The 16,213-nt window shown below is 36.7% G+C and overlaps 1 protein-coding gene across 1 annotated transcript in view; it reads right to left on the reverse strand.

The window, feature by feature from the left end:
- LOC133523949 (cationic amino acid transporter 3) overlaps positions 1 to 15,746 on the reverse strand; it is a 50,819-nt gene extending 35,073 nt beyond the window's left edge. The window contains exon 1 of the mRNA XM_061859674.1: positions 15,570 to 15,746. The gene's annotated coding sequence lies outside the window, so the exon portion shown is untranslated. The remainder of the gene's footprint in view (positions 1 to 15,569) is intronic.
- Between the last annotated feature and the right edge of the window lie 467 nt (positions 15,747 to 16,213).

Consider the following 16,213-nt stretch of genomic DNA (forward strand, 5'->3'; position numbering starts at 1 on the left):
GCCGTTTTTTTTGCTGTACCTGAAGGTTTAGTTTTGGTCCAGTTTATAGTGATTTTTATTCCCAAAATCAGCAGAGACCGAAATTTCGGTTAGTCAATATTACTTATGTATCTCACGTGTCAAAAATGAACTCTTCCACCCCCCTCTAATTTTTAAATTGTGAGTTCAAAGAAGACATGATTGGTTAAGCCGTTTGTGAATTTTTAAAACCCTTTTATGAGGCGGATGATTGTGGCGCGAAGGCACTGCTTTCGATAAATAAATGCTTGGTATGTATGGAAACACTGCATATACGTTACAATTCCACTAAGAACATATTTTTGAAAGAATGAAAGAAAATACATTTTGGATAAGTACTTATGGGTGTGGAAAATCAAGATAAAACACTTGCGAATTCCACGCCGATGAAATTAAATAAATCTCTGTTTATTCTTAAGCTCAATGGGATTGGGCGGGACACATCTGTAGGATGCACCCGGACAGATGGGCAAAAATAGCGACCGTATGGGCACCACAGATCACCCGAGGCAGAGGAAGGCCAAAAACGAGATGGCGAGACGATCTGGACTGATTTCGTGGCGACTGGCGGGTGCATGCACAAAGCCGTGACGAGTGGCGGAAAACAGGGAAGGCCTTTGCCCAGCAGTGGGACACAATGTAGGCTATTAAAAAAAAAACCTAAACTAGAAATGCTCGTAGTATATTACGAGCTTACAACTAGTTAGCATGCGGCGTGCGTTTGGATAGAAAGGAAAAGACGCTTGGTCGGCCTTCGTTTCGGTTCCGCTAGGCATTGTCACACTCGAGGCTATAGTCTGTTCAAGTATCAAGTTGCATGGAGACAATCAGTCGTCATTCTATATTATGTGTTAACCTCTTATGTGTGTATAATAATGATTCTGACCGTAATTTTTGTCGTCTGTATACTTTTTCTTCGAGAACTATTTTTTCTGCTCTAGACAGCACAAACAAAGTTCGAACTGACGGTTTTTCACCACCACACACATGAAAGGTTAACATAATAACCAGTGTAAATAACCAAACATTTACTTCTTTATGCGATAGCAAACGAGCAGACGAGCCGCCTGATGGGAAGCAGTCATCGTCGCCCATGGAGAGAAGCAACATCACAGGAGCCACCTAAGCGTTGCCGAAACTTGAGAACCTTAAATACCTGCTTCTTGAAGAATCCCATGTCGTAGCGCAAAAGGAAATACCTCAGGAGGCAAGTAATTCCACAATCTACACGTTCTAGGATGAAACGAGCGAGATGCTACTTGAGGGCCACCTAAGATAGTTAGCTTTTTATCGTCTATCACATGACCTTCGCTTTCTAACAAAGCGAGAAAGATGAGACAATAGACGATAATATACAACCATAATATCTGTACAGAACTCATTTGGAAGAAAGTTCTTCATCATCATCATTTGCTTGCCCTTATCACTTGGGGTCGGCTCGGCGCAGCATGTCTTTTTCTTCCATACCTCTCTCTCGCCCGTCATCTCATCATTCACTTGCGTTCGTTTCATATCATCTCTCTCACAGTCCATCCACAATTTCCTTGGTTTCCTTTCCTCTTACTTCCCTCCTCATTCATTCGTAATACCTTCTCGTCACATGACTTTCATCTCTCCTTTATCTACTATGGGTGCAACTTTCAAACTTCCTCACCTGTGCTTATTCCTTATGCTAGGTATCCATTCTCGTTAGGACACACAACCAGTTTAAAAAGGCTCGCATCTCGTAACTTTTGTGTTGCTTTACATTGCGAGCCGAATTATTTTGTATTGGGTAATATTTTCATCGGACACATCGGATCTCAAGCTGACCCCAGGATCCCATGAGCCGTGACAAAATGCCGGGACAACGCGAGGGAGAAGAAGGGTAATATTTTCATTGTAATTCTAAGCAAAAATTACCTTAATAATATAGATAATTCTTAGGTCCTAAGCCAACTAACGTTTAAATATTCGCCTGTATTGAATTTACACATAGATATATCTCTTTTTGTTCAAATTAGACCTAGACCCTACTACTACTACTATTACTAGACCCTACTCATAGTGTTCTGTTCCTGCCGGTGAGTAAGGTTGCCAGAGCTCATCGAGGGGGGCCGGGTTTAGGGTCGGCAACGCGCATGTAACTCCTCTGGAGTTGCAGGTTTACATAGGCTACGGAGACTGCTTACCATCAGGCGGGCCGTATGCTTGTTTGCCACCGATGTAGTATATAAAAAAAAAGTGAGAAATCAACTGCGTTAGCACAATGTAAAATTAATGGCACATACAATCGTATAAAATAGCTACTTATATTAAAATTAAAAACTAATATAAATTAAAATATATCGAAATAAGGCCCCCGCGGCATTGTGCCAAAGATGCTGGCAGGATTCCCTCGCTGAATGGCAATACTTATGCGCTGTGAGAGAAAGCTGCCAGCTCTCTGGTCACCGGTAGAATCGATGAGCCTTTTACTTAATTCCTTGAATATTACCTTGGCGCTTGGACCCCATGGCCCTAGTGTCTCTTTTTGTTAAGTTACAAGAGGTAGATACTTTTAACGCGTAATCCGATCCGCTACTTTTGATGCTGACTGTACTAAAAAGTGCAAAAAAATATGTTGAAAACGTATTACGTGTTACGCGTTATATATTACGACTTAAATTTCAATAAGTGTTGATAGTTTTATGCAATCGCCAATGTTGTGTGGCTCTCACTTAAGGAAACGTGCATTTGGTGTTGCAACGACAACTAAAATGGAGCGAAGTTTAATTATTCCTTCATTCATCGGTAGAATACAGTGTTTGATAGTTGAAATAGATAGTTGCGGCAGTGGGTTGCCAATTTTGAAATATAGTAATTGGAAATTGATTTGGCAACCCAGCTTCTACGCGCGACTTAATCTGCGTGGATTTATTAATATATAATATTATGTAGTGATATTGAATAAGTTTTTGATAAAAAAATAATTTTTGGTACGCTTTTGTCGCTGACTGTACTTTTCTTACCACAGGCAACTAATACTCATAGAGACAATTCTAAAAATCCCCAAACACAATTAGGTTGCGTTGTTTCATCTCAGAGTTCCTATGGCCACCTCCTGTCTCCATCTTCAGATCAGCTCGATGGTCCCATAATATTACGTTGTCATGTCACCCGACTTATGTAGGTGGGTATATAAATTTTCAGCTCAATCAGAAATCGGGAAGTGTGTCAAATATAGCTTCCAAGATTGAACACTAACAAAATAATATACTACTAACAGGGCATGTTAAATAAAAGCTTGTAAAAAAGAACGGGGATCAATATGTAGGTAGAGTTGAACTAAGTTATAACTGTTATAAGAAACAGAGCCCCTAGTGTAAATTTATTCGATTTCGTGACGTGACGAACGCGTTTGCGTTAAGTCTCATTTAGTATGGGATTTAGAAACAGCGCGCCAAGCGGAACGTTTTGGAAACTCAAAATCCCATACAAAATGAGACTTAACTCAAACGCGTACGAGTTACGCCATCGAATAAATTTACACTATGGGTACAGATTAATAGCATATTAATTATTAACTCACACTTTATACCTACTGTTCAAAAGAAAATGATTTACGGATTATATTACATTCTTTATTTTTTCTATAAATTTTTGTCAATGTTATCAATGAAACAGTGATCGTCAACATTATTAAATGTTTGATTGTGTTAATCATTTGCGAGGCACTGGGAATATTATTAATAAACCTTAATAATATTCTCATTATTATTAAACCTTAATTATTATTAATAAACCTTAATAATATTCTCATTATTATTGAACCTTAATTATTATTAATAAACCTTAATAATATTCTCATTATTATTAAACCTTAATTATTATTAATAAACCTTAATAATATTCTCATTTATAAACTGAAATAAATATCATACACTAAAAAATATATTTTAGTTGAATATTCTCAGTGTCTCTACGTACAATTTAATCAATGAAATTAAAAAGTTAACCGTTTGTTAATTTAAGAATTAAATCGTTACATCAAAATATTTAATTTAATTTCCATTTTCACCACCTATAAATTAAAACGTCGAAGCGCTTCGAGAAAAGATAGGTAGTGCCTTTGCGCTTCGCTTTACTCGGCTCGGCGGAGATTATAGATAGTTGGCACTCCTCAACTATGCGCCGGCCCCATACTACCTTTATATTCATATTCATATTCATATATTTTATTGCGTCCATGTTCATTTGTACATAGGATGGTATTAAAACATAAAATAGTCGGTACATGACACCCTGTTAGGGCATGGCAATAATCTTAATACTAGTGGTGACTATTTACAAATAATAAACTAAACCCTTTGAGACAAGAGCGTATTCCTATTTACTTGTAGAAGGCAGCTAAGTCGTTTGCAACTTCTTTGGTATTGCAGGTGTCCATGGACGAAGCTAATTGCTTAGTCACTTCGTTTGCTCGTTTGCCTTCTACGTCATAAAAAAAAAACTGAAGCTAAAGTATCAGCTTTTATTTTATCAGTAGCTCTCTTATTATTCTTATAATTTTAATTGAAGTTACACTTAAATCTACAAAGCCTTATTACGTTTCAATAAGGTTTATAATGTTGATTAACTGTGCCCACCATTTCCCACGTGAGTGTTGCGGTCAGCTAAAACAATCAAATCGTGTGAATGTATCAAATATCATTAGAACTGAAGCGATACAGAATAAACTTCCCATCAGTTATTGCAATTTATACCTTAAATTGATTATAGAAAGTTGCTTATCGTATGTGATCATTTTGATTTGAAACAATAGGCAACGATTAAGTCATTATGTGGTTAGAGTTAAGATAAATCATTGTATTATGTACTTGTGTATGTGTAATTTTATTCAGTCCATTAGAAGATTATTGTAAATATCTATGACTATTAATATAAATAGCGTTGAGTAAAAATAACATTAGAGTTTTACCATTAATGGTGAATAAACTTCATTTTAGATGTTACCATAGTTACGTTCGCCTGGGTCACACATTAAACCCTTTTATGGCATTTAAGTGGTGTATTGCCATGTGTTTACTACGTGACCACCGACATATACCGGGTGTGGCATGTAACACGAGCAAAAAAATTAAATGTAGGCATGTACTCCTCAAACTAACCAACATTTGTTCAGCGACTTTTAAAAATGAAGTGTTTAGACTTCCTATTTTACATACAAAATAAATATTACCTTTCAATGTACACTGTCATCAGTGGAATTGACGTTGATTGTCTCGCTTTAAACATAACAAAATTCGCAATAAATTGCGTCTTAGAATAAAGTTTAAAACGTTCTAATAATCAATATACAATTTTTGCTCGTGTTACAGGCTACACCCGGTATAAGGCGAAGACAAGCGGAAATTATTGATATCAGGCACCTAAGTATTCCCATCTGTGCCCAGCGGGGACCATTTAAATTAACAGATATGCATTTATTCCACTAAACATAGTCTGTCAATAAAAATCTACTTGCCTAGTAAGTAGTTGATTTTACTTAGTAATAGGTTAGTAATAAACCACGCATATAATATATGAATATTTTGAAAATTGTCTACGTTACAATTGTCGTCTTCAGTATCCTTATCACGTTCCCAATGTCCTTACCACGAGTTTGACACTGACATATTTGCTAGAGACTGCGTAAACTAAGTCACAATGTATAACTGACGCTCTCTCGTAGTGACATTAGTGCAAGCGAGATGCACTGCGTTTGAGTTGAGTCGCTAGCGTTTAAGGCCGCGCAAAACTCATGCTAAGGCGAGGGTACTGTACCCCTAGTGTAAATAAATTCGATTTCGAAACGTGACGTACGCGTTTGCGTTTAGTCTCATTTTGTATTGGATTTAGAAAGAGCGCGCCAAGCGGGACGTTTTGGAAACTCAAAAGCCTATACAAAATGAGACTTAACGCAAACGCGTTCGTCACGTTATGATGTCGATCAAATTTACACTAGGGGTACTGGTCTCTGATAAATTGTATTGCCAAGTTTTTGATTATCATGTCATTATATTTATTAAAAATAAAAATACGTAATATTGCTACCGTCACCGTACGTACCTGTTCTAGTGTAACATGTTGTTATTAAAGTAACAATTTATACATGATCAATAAACCCCTAAATTACAAAATTAAAAACGTTTTCTACTCAAAAAAATATTCATACAAATAATACTGACGTATTTTTAAAGTTACTCATCAATTATCTGAATGAATAAAAACCTTAGCGAATGCTAATTATTTAAGATTATAATTGTGATGATTTATGAATTCTGTTACAAAGAAGACATTACCTAAGATTCGCAGAAACAATAGGATAGAAGCAAAATAATGCGCAGGCGACGCCAAAGATAAAAATATGTTTTTGTCGTTTTACTACAGATTAAAGTACTACAGTTATTTATTCTACAAGGAGGCAAATATGCTAATATTGATACCTGAGCAAGCGGAAGAATCCGAAATTTTACGTAGTGTGTGGTTCGAAAAGTGGAATCTTGCGCATTACGAGGGCCGTAAGGCACGAGGGTTAATTGCTCCGGAGTGAAACTCAATTTTATTCACTCCGTAGTAAAGTTTGTAAAACATGCTAAGAATAAGAATGAGAATTGTTTATTTAAATGCTATTAAATATGTTTCAAAATCTTCATCTTTCAAAGTCATTTCCACCAGCCAACATGAGGAAACAACTCAAAATTTGCATCACATTACTTTGCCACTCTTGTGGATAAAATGCAACATTCTCGAAGATTAAAGAGAGGTTTTACGAGCTGGTGTGGTGAAAATATTTCCCACTGCCATACTTTACTATGAAACTGCCCAACTTTGCATTGGATGCTAAACGTTGACACCGTTAAAACATCTATGAAGAGCAAAATGAAACTTTGCAAGCTAGAGTCAGACCAAGATAAGTTGGCAGCGATTTTGGCAACCCAGACAGTGCAGTGTTATTTTAAACGTCAAACTTTTATGAAATTATGATGTTTTATGAACACTGGCACAAGCTAGGCTATCTAAATCGCTGCCAACAAGTATAATCTATAGGTAAACTATGTATGGGCAATTTCTCAGTAGCCATCTTTACCCACTAAGGTAAATTGATATCCATTAGTCAGTAAATATTTACTAACTATAATTTGTTTCCAGACGTTGTAAACCAGCAGTGGCAGTATGGTTCCACTTTTATTGCTTGTCACTATGCCCGTCACTTCGCACTTACATACTTGTTAGAACGTGACAGGCATGGTGATAAATGATAAAGAGCCGACCATCTTAGCCCTACAGCTATAGTTAACCAAAGTTAACAAGCTAGTAATAGCACTAGGGAGATGGCTATCTCCCATCGCGATTCGTTAAAATTACTAGTTTCAAAAGTTTGACAGTTCTCTAAGTATACATCGATATTTAATGATACCTAAAAATAATATAAATCGTCATAATACGACGTATAATATGATAATTTTAAATCACAAAGCAATAAATGTCGCGTGCGTGTTGAGTTTCTACAATTCATCAAATAAATTTACTCAGGCATTTGATTTTTAGAACGAATTGCGATTCGATTCAATGATTTCACTGGCAAAAATTTAGAAATACTTACTTATATATGTATGCAAAATATAATTTTTGAATGGTTATTTATTTAAATATTATTAATATAAATTTGTGTTTCGGATATATTTTTTTAAAGCTTTATTGCACCTAAAAAGTACAACAGGCGGACTTTATGCCTCTAGGCATTCTCTACCAGAACAACAACAGGATTCGAACATCAAAAGGATTTCATTTAAAAATAGTAAGACCTAGATATTTTAAGGTCTGTCCTAGTGTGTGTATACTCGAAAGCTCTAATCAAAAGGGTTCAACAGCAAAACTGCTAAGGAGCTTCTAGGGCTCAAAAGACAAGACCTGCGCGGTGACCAGAATATTGACTGGACACTGTAAGTTGAACAAACACGTGTTTCAAGTTGGAATGCGACATGCAGGTTCTGCCAGGACTCAAAGGAGACTGCAAGGCACATTCTCTGTTCCTGTGGACCACTAATGTCAAAAAGAAGTACCTACTTAGGGCGGCACATATTGCAACCCTATGAGGTATAGAACATTACGGCCCAAAGAATCTGGAACTTTAAAGAGCCGTCACAATAAATCACTGGTTGGTCGAAGTGGCACTCAAAGGTCCGCAACACCCCCAGTAATAATAATAGTGTGTAGGTAGTTCAGACAAGTAGAATCCAATTTGATAAACAAACATATGTTTCCGAGAAAACAAAAAAAAATTCAAAACACCAGCTATGAAAGCTCTTTACACTTCAAAAATCAATAAAAAAAATTGAATTTTTTGGTAGCTTTCGTTGGTTTGGGTTTCAACATTAGCACGACTGTAGCCGCCGTGCAGGTCAGGATCTCGACGTATCAAATAAAACTTCGATTTATAATAAAGTGAAGTATAATCTTCCAAAAGGTACTGGTTTACAAGGGTTCTTGCCAAAACGGTTAAATGTAGAAAGTGGGTGTTGATAGTATGGAGGATGATGAAAGAGTGTTTTGCAATATTTGATCAGTACAAAAAGTGGTTAAAAGATGCTTCTAATTGGCCGCGATACAGAATGTGTGGAGCGCTCCTATTGGTGCTTTTGAAAAGCCTCCGAATACTAGCCGAGCTCGACGGCTGCGTTTAGCTACTGCATTGGGAGTATTACAACAACGACTAAATAACTATTTATTATTCTATTTAGGCACATTACAATGTTCTTAAAAGGGAGTTTTCAGAAAATAGTATATCCAACTAGCGTAAATTATTAAGAAAAGTTAAACGCTGTCGTATGAAATCTTTATGCGAATCAACTTTTTGCCTTGTTTACATTGGAATATCGCTTATAGTTTATTTTACTACAAACACGACAGACTTTATGGAAATAGGCTGTTTTGAAAATTATACCTAGTATTTTTATTCCATCATTAGAGATATTTAAATGTCAGACCACTAACATTATCGATATTAGCGGCATCAGACAGACATCGCTAAATATACTTTTATTATCGTATTTTTATACGAATACGTCAGAGGCTCCTTCAAAGTTGCACCCATAGGGGATAAGCTGGTGGAGAGACGAATGCGTTGGTTTGGCCATGTTATGAGAAGGGACGAAGAGTACCCAGTCAAAAAGGCCTTGGCTATCCCGGAAGAGAGAAGAGGAGGAGGGCGCCCGCTAGCTACGTGGTGGACAACCGTAGCCAAAGATCTGGAACGGGCACAGCTGAACACAGAGACAACCCAGGACAGGTGGTCCTGGCGCCTAAGGATGAGGAGAGCCGACCCCAAATGAAGGGATAAGGCACTATTTCGCGAAGATTCTAAAATGTCTAGAATAGCATCGATAACAGTTTTTGCAACATTCAACTAAACTTGTTTATTCCATCAAAGACATGAACATGACAGATATAACAAGTACGAAAGGTATTTATGTGGCATGTTTCTAGTATGGAGTTTAGGCTTTTTAGTTTTTAGTAAAAGACTGACAGACACAATAAGAACTCGATTAGTTACGCCCGCTATTGTTGCTTCAGGTGCTAATACATAGTAACAATGTCATGTGACAATTCTAAACTAGGCCTTATTTAAAGGGAATAAAGTACTATAGGCTTGTACTATAGTTGTTTGCAGGTAATACAAATAATAAATTACATTATACCATTTGCTGATGCTGGCGTTAGGCTCTCACGCCTAGCGCGAACACCGAAGCTTGCAGATTTCGGGCATCTTTCTCTTTTACTCCAATTAAGGTGCAGAGTGACAGAGATAGTTGCTCGAAATTTACAAACTTCGATTTTCGTGGTTATAGCTACATCGATATTATGTTGATAGACATTTAGCGCCAGCTTATGTGACCCGATGAAGTGACATTAGACGTTTTGAAATTGATCTTAAAATTAGACAATCATCTCACACACAGGCAAATGAAGTTTCTAAGTCGACCAATTAATTTAGTCATTTAAGGGCAACGACTAGGTATTACTACTTATATGACTATGTATGTAAGTAAGTAAATATTATTTATTGCACCAACAATTATACATTGTACATACATGTAAAACTACAAATGAATTTTAAATGAAAATAGAACCAGGTAACAACAGGCGGTCTTATCGCTAAAAAAGTTAGTGGGAAATGTAGAACTCATACAAAAGTCAACAGCTAGTGCAAGGAGCTGGTATTATAACTAGACATAGGTTATGGGCGATCCAAAATAACCTTGTACAATTTGTACAAGTTGCCTTTAATTGCGCCTAGAAATAGATACTTTAGTGTTTCACAACGAGTATATGACAAAGATGAATGGAATGCGATTTTTTTTCAAAAATAAGGTATAGAAATAAATATGCAGGTATTTTTTGTGCTCCTTATGTATGAGTATAAACCTATCTATAGTTATATAGTATCATTCTTAAAGGCACTATTTTTTTGTTACCATTTAACTCGTCCTAAAAATGAGAATCACACATGAACATAGAATAAAACCTATCTATACTTTTTTATATACTACGTCGGTGGCAAACAACCATACGGCTCGCCTGATGGTAAGCAGTCTCCGTAGCCTATGTACGCCAGAGGAGATACATGCGCGTTGCCAACCCTGTACCCGCCCCCCCTCGTTGAGCTCAGGCAACCTTACTCACCGTAACAGGGGACTGAAAATTGGCTCTTATTCGTCATTGTTGTTTTATTATTCTATGTCAACAAGAAACTAATAATTTCGCCATCTATCTACTATCAAGTCATCACTATAACTTAATGATGTGATGTCATTTTGGGTGGGTGAGCAGTTTCCTTTCAGCGATCGTTTTCAGCGGTGTTCAGTGTTCAGTGCCCGGAACGGGCGCTGTATTGCAACTGTTGCAAGGTCGCGGTCGTTACAATACTTTGTGGTCGGGTATCAGTGGCGGCGCGTCACAAACATACATAGGGAACCCGGAGCTAATTTTGCTTTCCATGAACCGATTGTGACAGTACTCAACGGGCTGAAATTAGACAAGCCGTTGGGAATCGAGTTCTTTGAACGATCCGCCACTGTCGGGTATATTACAGCTGATGTTGATGTTAATTGAATTCAGATTCAGAGTTTTAATTGCTTACATATGGTATTTAAAATAGGTCTTAATAATAATAAAACAGAAATAAATGTTTAGTCATAGAGACATGTAGCGAAGTTAAAGTTTATAGTTTCGACGACCGGTCTGGTCTAGTGGGTAGTGACCCTGCCCATGAAGCCGATGGTCCCTGGTTTTATTCGTGAGATGAACAGGGATATTTGTTCCTGAGTCATGGATGTTTTCTATGTATTTAAGTATTTATAAATATTTATATATTATATATATCGTTGTCTAAGTACCCTTAACACAAGCCTTATTGAGCTTACTGTGGGACTTAGTCAATTTGTGTAAGAATGTCCCTATAATATTTTTTATTTTTATTTATTTATATTACTTGTTAAATACAACGCAACTGAACGGGAGGTCAAATCAAACTTACATTCTGATATCAAAATGATGTCAATTGGTTAACAATCGCCCGTGCGTATCGCTTGTGCCAATATGTGACGTTATCTATGAAAAGGGACCTTATTGCCGATGGCGCTTCCGCCGTTATAAACGGTGCTCCGATACAAATACAACGCTGCGCGACGCAGTGCGGCGTAAGCGCCATCGACAATAAGGTCCCTTTTCATAGATAATGTCACATATATATGTACGGACAATTACAAGCAAAAAGCACGCGTAAATAACCAAATGACTACATTTCTTTATCAAAATATACGTTCGAATTGGGCTGGGTAATTCCACTAGACTGTAACGTCAGTTACCAATTCTTTCGTGTGTACTTACATTAATTAAGCAAATTTAAGTGTCTGTATGTCTGGCGTAGCCCTACAGGTACATATCTGGATACTTAAATTTGATTAATTACCTAATGTAAGAACACACGAAAGAATTGGTAACTGACGTTGCAGTCTCGTGGAATTACCCGGCTCCGGGTTAAAACCTCACACACGTTTCACCTCGCTAGAAATCGGGGCAAGTTCGCACGTCCGCAGTCGACGCACGCATCTTCCTTCCGTCTGTCTGCCTGCGTGCTCTGCATGCTGTCACCTGTTACTCAACACGAGGTAAATGTGCGTAGCGTAGGTCACATGAATTGATGACGCTGCAAGGGTTAATCCCTGATCGAGTGCTGGTTTTGAAACTATAAAAAAAAACCGGTCAAGTGCGAGTTCGTTTTACTCGCGCACCGAGGGTTCCGTACAAACTTTGAATTATCTCGTGTAACTATAAATGCGAAAGACTTTTGAACACAAGTACCTATACTAAGTAGTAGTAAGCAGATATTTTTTTTGGTCCTGTTACGAAACAAATCTGAAACTTAATTACGTTTAAGTATATTATACGTACATCCTCACACATAGATATATGTGATGATTATTGTGATTATGAAATTATGAATTATGAATTATGAATTATATAACATTATCTTTTTATTTTTTTCTTGTACATAATTTTTAGGACTATAGATGCCAATCTATAGTCCTCCAGATCGCCAGATGAGGTTTGAATTGAGGATTTTTTTCAGTCTTGCCCGTGGGTTAAATGTTTTAATAATGATAAATGATACTCTTGGACGAGTAAACCAGATGATACTAGTTGTATGCTTAGATTGGAATAATTGTAGGTTTAAGTACCTAATTGTAATGTAAAGGCAATTCACAGTTATTCAAACAGTTTAAGAGTATACGTCTTAGAAACAAAATAAATTCGTTGCCTTCCAAAACAGCATTATTTAGGAAAAGTATATTTGGTATGGCTCCAAAAATTTTTAATAAAATTCCGAATGAGTTAAGAAATACAGATGACATGATTAGTTTTAAAAGTAAATTATTTAAATTTTTAGTTGACAAAGCATATTATAGTATGAGTGAATTTTTGTTAGATGATTATTAATGGTAACTGGGCACAGCATGCAGTCACAGTCCTTGAATGAAAAATTGTACGCCTTACGGCACAACATAGTGATACGATGATGATGTATATGGGACCTGTACTGATGTATACATACCTATGTTGGACAAATAAATGCTTTTGACTTTTTTTTTGTAATATTTAATTTTTTTATTCAAATTATAAAAAAGCTCTAGCGAAAGATGAATAATGGATTATGTATAACAGATTTTAACACTTACGTCACTCTGTCTCGATGTAGGTAAAGTAAAGCAATTACATAGGTAGGTATCCGTAATTAATCCCAACTAGTTAAAAATGTCACTTACACAAGACCATTCATAGACAGAGGTGATAATAAATGTATGCCACGAGACTGTGCTAAATTTGCACTTAACCACGTTTTCAATAGCATACTTATACGCTGAACACTAAAAGATTGCCATTAGAATATAGACCTTAAGCCGAAGAGACTAAGTAGAAATTGAGTGTAGTAGTAAAAGTGATTGTTGATAATATGGTCTAATAGTGAAATCAATTAAGTAATATATTTAAAAGTAGGTGAAGAGTGACTCTTCCGTTGGCATTCGATATAGATTATCTGTGTCTTGATTACGATGTACGTCTAGTGTGAATGATTTAGATTTATTTATTTTATGACATAAATTACAATTTACACACATCTCAGGTCACTAGGTGACTTCCCGAGGAGAACTGGACACTAAAAAATAAAGGAAGGAAGGAAGGAATTGAGTAAATATACAAATTCTCATCAATTAATGTTTACAAAATTAATAATTCACTCTTTTTTTTTAATGGAGAGGAGGCAAACGAGCAGACGGATTAAGCATTATTCATATGTTTGGTTTTGATAGAAAAGAATATTAAAGTTTTTGTGGATATAAATAAAAATTTATTGTATTAATTATCTATCCAAAACAATTATTGTTTTTAATGTACGTTCCTTAAAGATATGTAAATAAGCGGTGTGAAAATTTATTTGAAATATTAGTACCTATAGATATATACTTTTTGATTGTTAAACAATTGTTAAATGTCCAGTTCGTGTTCTGAAATATATTTTACCACTACAATTATTAACGACATTCTCCGCCGGTCTCTTGCCAGCGTCAACGTGCCAGCTCTACTCGAGCCCCCCGGCATTATAAGAGATGATGGCAAGAGACCGGATGGAATGACACTAATTCCGTGGAAGTTGGGACGGGTGCTGGTGTGGGACGCCACCTGTGTAGACACCCTAGCCCCGTCTCATCTCCACGGCACTTCTGCTAAGGCTGGCGCGGCGGCAGAGGCGGCCGAAAAATTAAAAAAGACTAAATATAGGGGTCTCGGCACCGAATATAATTTCTTACCATTTGGCGTCGAGACCCTTGGTCCGTGGGGTCCGAGCGCCTTTAACCTTTTTAAGGAACTTTCGAAAAGGATTAGAGTGGTCACCGGTGACCGCAGAGCTGGCAGCTTCCTCGCTCAAAGAATTAGTCTTGCGATACAGCGAGGAAATGCTGCTAGCATCTACGGCACCATGCCGCAGGGGGATAGTTTTATTTTATTTTAAGTCTATTTTTATTTATTTTTAGATCTAGATTTTAAGATTTGTAGTTTAGTTTTTAGTATATTTATAAATAAGTTGTATAACTTAAATAATGTAAATTACATATTATATTTGTGTATCTTTAAAAATTTGTATAAGTATATTATATAGATGTGATGATATCTATATCCAAAAAATGGTGTATTTAAAAAATATCGCTGTATTCAAGAAATATTTTTCCGTTGGAGTCTCAGGATCTCCGAAACGTGTCACGCGTGAGACTAAAAATATTTTAGTTTAACCGTGAAATTCATTATTGTTTGCACAATCCGTTCTAACTACAGGAGGTACCTATTAAACGGAATAAAGTCGATCAACGTTTGCAATATAAAATAAATTAATCAGATACGCAAACCTAAGTATTATAATTACTACTTAGAGAAAATTAAATAATAATAATAATTCAGCCTATATACGTCCCACTGCTGGGCACAGGCCTCTTTTCATGCGCGAGAGGGCTCGGGCTATAGTCCCCACGGTAGCCTAATGCGGATTGGGGACTTCACATACACCTTTGAATTTCTTCGCAGATGTATGCAGGTTGCCTCACGATGTTTTCCTTTACCGAAAAGCTGGTGGTAAATATCAACTGACATTTCGTACATAAGTTCCGAAAAACTCATTGGTCCGAGCCAGGATTTGAACCGGCGACCTCTGGATTGAAAGTCGAACCTCATTATCCACTCGGCCACCACCGCTTTTTTTTTTTGAGAAAATGACTACTGTTTAATTTTAATTTTTAAGCGGTCTTATCAATGCGAGGAAAATTGAAGAAAAATATCTTTTCTTGTTACTATTTCCTTCTACTCGTAACAATCATAAACTTGTTCAATAAAATTTATTTTAACAACATTATAATTTATATAAAACAAAAAGTTACTCTGAAACTGATGCAATTTCCGCTGTACGTTTTATCGCCTGAAAAAACCGTAACACTTACCGTAAACTCAACAACCTCCAATTAAAACAAAACACAATCACAAACAAATCCACACAATTGGTTAAACAGACTCACGAATTCCAAATTTGAAATTTAAAATCGTTCTAAACCCGCGCCATGATGAGTTTGTAACGGACAACTTGCGCGCGCACGGTTTGAGATCAGACTGACTCGAAGGTTGCGCGTGCTACTGTTTTTACTTTCGCTTTGCTTGTTGCAGTTATTATGGACTTTATGCTGTTGAGTGTAAGGTTTAAAATGGAGGTTAGCAATGTTTGTTTTGGGTTTTAATGTTTGAGTGGTAGTGTATCGGGCAAGTTCGGGGATGATAATGTTAACCTAAATTTTGTTTTTTATAAAAAAATATTTTGTTAGGTACTGCGTTTTGCGCACATGCACTGTTAATGTAACTAATATACTTACTGGTTCCACGCAATGACCCAAAATGACGACGAGCTCACGGAGAGATCTCCACTCTATCGCCCACCGATATAGGACGGCGACCAGTCGGTCGACCCAAATGTGCCCTCTTTACAGTAGGTACCATCTTCACCCATTCCTTCGAGGTGGCCCAGCCAACAGAGACGATGTGCTTTGGTCTCACCCATTATATTCGGTTCGGCTATGAGTTCTTGGATTTCCAC

The sequence above is a fragment of the Cydia pomonella genome, chromosome 13 (genome assembly GCF_033807575.1).
Source record: "Cydia pomonella isolate Wapato2018A chromosome 13, ilCydPomo1, whole genome shotgun sequence".
In the NCBI taxonomy this organism is placed as follows: domain Eukaryota; kingdom Metazoa; phylum Arthropoda; class Insecta; order Lepidoptera; family Tortricidae; genus Cydia; species Cydia pomonella.